The sequence below is a fragment of the Tenrec ecaudatus genome, chromosome X (genome assembly GCF_050624435.1).
Source record: "Tenrec ecaudatus isolate mTenEca1 chromosome X, mTenEca1.hap1, whole genome shotgun sequence".
In the NCBI taxonomy this organism is placed as follows: domain Eukaryota; kingdom Metazoa; phylum Chordata; class Mammalia; order Afrosoricida; family Tenrecidae; genus Tenrec; species Tenrec ecaudatus.
The window spans coordinates 41,055,952-41,061,578 of record NC_134548.1 but is presented as its reverse complement, the minus strand read 5'-3'; positions in this window follow the sequence as shown (position 1 = coordinate 41,061,578).

Below are 5,627 nucleotides of genomic sequence, written 5' to 3'. Positions count from 1 at the left end.
TTTCTCTGGTTTTAAAATATTGTTGATAGCCTTTTCTTCATTATTCTTTATTTTTATCTTTATATTATTATTTTCTTTTTATATTTCATTTTGGTTTTGATTTATATTGTTTCTGTTAGGTTGACTAGTTTATAAATCATAGAAGGACTGGATGCATAGAGACAATAATGATGCAATGGTTTATCGGAATGTGGGTAGAAAAAGTGAGGGGAATTGTGGAGCAAGTAATGAATGTAGGAAGGTGAAGGGGTCACTAGAACTTATGGTGATGAGGCATATGCACTTTGCTAAAAAGCAACTTAACTATGGAAGTGTATGATATGAGAATTTTATATCAAGAATATGGCCAGAAAAAGAAACCAAAGTTGAACTGTGTTTAGGAGGAAGAATTTTTCTTAGGGGGCATAGAGTTTATGTTAATGGTGGTGGAATGATTTGGAAAAGGATATCAATAATGGCTGCAAACATGAAGAGTATAATCAATGGCACTGAATTATTGTCTAAACTTTCTATAGAAATGGCTTAATGAGGTAATTTTGTGTATATTTTTGCTACAATAAAAATAATTATGCAAATAATCAATACAAAAAGAAACATTAAAAACTGATTTGGTAATAATTATACAGCTCTTTTAAATACAATTGAACTATTGGATTGTATGCGGATGAAGTCCCAATAAAACCATTAAAAAACAAAAGTGCCCACTTAGGAACATAATACTGGGTGCATTTTTCCCCTTGATGACTATGTAAGAATAATCACAGTCTCGGGTACAGACATAGTATGCCCCATCCTCTTGATCCCAGATCACAGTTGGGTTCACTCATTAGTCTTGTAGGACTGTCTACTGATTTGGGATAAACATACAGCATTGCTATCAGGCAGGAATTGATCAATGGGACTGACACATGGTTTATAGTAACTAGGCAGGCAGTGTCAAACCATCTCCTTGGCACTGGCTGCAACAATGGACTCAAGCACATGAACAAGCATGAGTGTGGCACAGGGCTGGGCATTGTTTTCTTCTGTTTTGCATAATGTCTTTATGGGTTGGAGACCACTGTATGGCACCTAACAAGAACCACAAGAGCAGGTACACTACCTTGTTGCTTGGAGATCCAGATTAGAAGATAACAGGACCTAAGAAAAGAAGCCTGCCTGTGTCTTGGTTTTTATCTTTATTAGAGTGAAATCATGCAATATCTGTCCTTTTGTGATTGATTAACTTCACTCGGCATTTTGGTTTCCAGGTCTATCCATGTCATGAGATGTCCTATGGATTCATGAATATTTTAATGGATTTAGAGTATTCCATTATGTTTATGTATCAGAGTTCTTTATCCATTCTTCAACTGATGGGCATTTGGGCTGCTTATAGCTCCTGGCTATTGTGAACTGTGTTACAGTAAATATGGGAGAGCATGTCTGTATACCTTTTTTGGGGTAACAGTTATAGTCCCTATTATACATATGCCATACTTTAGTAATAGTTCTGCTGCATTTTACTAGCAATGCCCATTGGAGTAAAAATATTTTATATGCCTGTCTGAAAATTCTTGAGTAGCTCTGAAGAAAGATTAATAAAAATAAGGTTAGATGTGTTGTGTCTCATTGTTTTATAAACCAAATTGCAAGTGAATTCTCTGTGTCAGGAAATCTGAAATGATAAATTTGTAACAAATCTCAAGAATGTTTCAAAATCTTTTTGTCACAAGCATAGCAGCCTTATGTCCACAGTGTTTATAAGACATCAATCCTTCTCTCTCCTGTGGCTTTCTATCCTGCTCTTCTCACTTGTAGAAGGCAGTCAGAACCCTTGCATGTTTGAGTACTTTCATTGGTTGTCTGACCTCTATCACTGGCATTCTGATATTCTTTTTGAGCCAGTTTCCATTTGTATAGAGGTATCGTGCTACCAAAATCTTCAGACAGTTAAGATGAGGGGTTAATTGCCCTGTACATACAATAATGGGATGTTCAGCTCTTTTAATCACCCTTTTGGAAATGCCAAGCAGTGATTTACAACCTCTGCCCTCTGCAGGTCCTTTGTAAATAAACTGTCCAGAAATAGTGCAAATCAAGATTCTGGGGGGCACAAGTGTCTTGCAGGCTTTGTGCACTCAGGACAAGGCACGTACCATAAAAGAAAAGGAAAAATAAAACAGTACCAGAGCCCAAACTTCGAACATGTACCCTCGCATCCTTCAGGATGAATTTATGCAAAATAATGATATGTTGTATTTATAAAACGCTAGTTTTATTTTCAATTGCATAACTATATCGAAAATTGAATGTATAAACATATAGATAGACATATGTGTGATACATATCAAGTATACATATGCAAATGTTCTGTCTCTATGGGGCAGTTCTCAAGAAACTCTATTTAGAGCAGGAATCAGCAAACTTTTTTCTGTAAATGGCCATATAGTAAATATTTTCTGGTTTGTGGGCTACACAGTCTATTGCAGTTTCTCAACTCTGCCGTTGCAATTCCAAAGCAGCTATACCCAACCAAACCCAACGCCACTGACTCTAGTGCCCCTAGATAGAGTTTCTGCTTGTAAATCTTTACAACAGTAAAAAGCCTCATTGTTTCCCCTCAGAGCCTCTGATGGTTTTGAATTGACAACCTTGCATTTAGCAGCCCCAAACTTTTCTGACTGTGCCGAGAATGCTCCTAAAAACCTCTATAAGCAATAGATAAACAAATAGGCATAGTTGGATTCCAAGAAAGCTATTTCTGAACACTGAATATTGAATTTCGTGTATTTTTCATGTGTCAAAGAAGAATACTGTTACTTTGATTTTTCAACTATGTCAAAATCATTGTTAGCTTCTTCACTGCATAAAAAAGGTTGCTATTGGTTTAATTTCACAAGCTCACCTATTTTCTCAATCATTGTTTAGAGGTCTTGACCTATGGGGTCAAATAAAATTTTATGCCATCTAAAAATTTTAAGAACATCGCTGAATACATAAATGCCATCCATTCATCCTACTGGATATAGTGAGTTTGAAGGACTAAATTAATAACTAGGTAGCCCTCTACCCTTTGTTTTCTCTCTCTATTTTTTATTTAAACATTTTATTGGGGGCTTATGCAATTCTTATCACAATCCATACATACATCCATGTGTCAAGAATATATGTACATTTGTTGCCATCAGCATTCTCAAATCATTTGCCTTCTACTTGAGCCTTTAATATCTGCTGCTCATTTTCCCCCTCCCTCCCCACTGCCCCTACTTCATTTACCCTTCATAATTCATAAATTATTATTTTGTCATATATTACACTGTCCGATGTCTCCCCCACCTTCTTTTCTGCTGTCCTTCCCCAATGGAGGAGGCTTTATGTAGATTCTTGTAATCAGTTCCCCCTTTCTACCCCACATTCTCTCCACCCTCCAGGCATTGCCACTCTCACCACTGGTCCTGAAGGAATCATCTGTCCTGAATTCCCTGTGTTTCCAGTTGCTCTCTGTACCTATGTACATCCTCTGGTCTAGCCAGATTTGTAAGGTAGAATTGGTATCATGATAGTGGGAGGGAGAAAACATTTAAGAACTAGAGGAAAGTTATATGTTTCATCATTGCTTCCCTGAACCCTGACTGGTTCATCTCCTCTCCACAACCCTTCAGTAAAGGGTGTCCGGTTGGCTGCCAATGGGCTTTGAGTCTCCACTCTGCACTCATCCACATTTTCAATGATATGATTTTTTGTTCCTTGATGCTTGATACTTGATCCCCTGAACAGCTCATGGGCACACAGGCTGGTGTGTTTCTTCCATGTGGACTTTGTTGCTTCTGAGCTAGATGGTCACTTGTTTATCTTTGAACCTTTAAGACCCCAGATGCTATATATCTTGATAGCTAGGCACCATCAGCTTTCTTCACCACATTTGCTTATGCACACGTTTGTCTTCATTGATTGTATCAGGGAGGTGGGCACCCATTGATATGATTTTTAGTTCTTTCATGTCTGAAAACTGGTCCCTTCTGCACCTTGTGGTCATACAGGCTTCTTCCATGTGGGCTTTGATGCTTCTCAGCTAGATGATCTCCTCTCCTCTGCTATGTTTTGAGCACTAGATGGCAGCAACTATTGACAATAGGCTTTGCTACTTTTTTTTCTGCATTGAAGTTAACATTCCTATCTCTGGTCTTATTACTCGAAGGCAAAACAATAAGTCAGCTTAGAAAGTGGAAGTTACAAATATAATCTATCACTAGGAGAATTCTCATATAATTATTTAAAATTGGGGCAACAGATGCTATATTTTTAAGAGCTGCAGGAAATTAACCTGACACATTAAGGTAATCCTACAATATCTAAGTCGGAATAATATCTTGTAAAATCTGTAGGCATGAAATCATTTAGTAATTCAGAACGAAATTTGGATTCACTGCTTTTATTATAATAGGGAAATAAACCCCTTATTTCTGAACTGCAACAAAAGGACACATTAATGCCCTCTCAGTTAAGTAAAATCATTTCCTAAAGTTGTGGGTTCAAATTGCTTTCAAAATCTTATTAGCTCTGCTACATTGCAGGTTTCTAAATCCATTACTATAGAGCAGGATTTCATTTCTTGTAATGACTTGTTTGCTTTGAAAATTCAAAGCTTTAAGTACACGCAACTCTGAGTATACTTGATTTTCCTAAATTGAAAGAAAATATATACATTGTCAGTAACTTGCTACACAGGTAAACTTTTGAACTTTGCAAAATTCAGGAAAACACTTAGAATCATTGGCACCTTTAAGTACCAAATAATTTTAAAATGTTGACTTTATTTATGGTTGGCTCATTTTACCTCCTTTCCCACTTTCTTGATTTAAATCTCTCTTAAGCTGCTGAGTAGATAAGGGAATCTACTTCTGTCATTTTAATTTTAGTGTCAAACACATACCACAATTTCTTGTCTACATGCTGTTTCCCAAATGTCATGAGTTTCAAAGCCTGTTTGTTTTTACTCAATTTTAAGTGTTTATGTGTATGAAAATTGGATTGGATTATGTGTGAACATATTGAGTGCATCTCCAAGAGAAACAATACTAAAAATAGAACACCAATCAACAAATTTAAAACGTACTCGAATTTTTTGCCATGTAATACAGTCCTTTTGGAAGTTGTTACAATAAACATAAGTCTTCAAGCAATGGGGCAAAGGATGCATGGTTTCCCGGGAAGAGGCGTCACCCTTCCACCTATCACTTCCCCAAGGTCCCATCTCCATTGATTATCTAAATGGACCTCTTTGCCCAGAAGGATCAGTTCCTCCAAATGTACTGAATTAGAACACACTCATTGATTAATCCCAAAGGGATGTTGTTTTATACTGCATGTGGTGATGGTGTGTGTGTGTGGGGGGCATTGCATTTTGGGTTTCTGCAAACCAAGTCTTCAATAAACCAGATACAAACCATTTCACATTCCCAGCGTTTGATTAACAGTGACCCACCTCTTTTACCCCGTCTATCATAATTCTATATGGGAGAAGATAATCTCATTTTTCTCTTGAGGCTGGTGTTTTTTAAGCTCACCTGGAGGTTAGCCACACAGAGAATAAACCACTACACCGCCATGGTAGGTTATACAATTATTTGCATTTTTCCAACAGT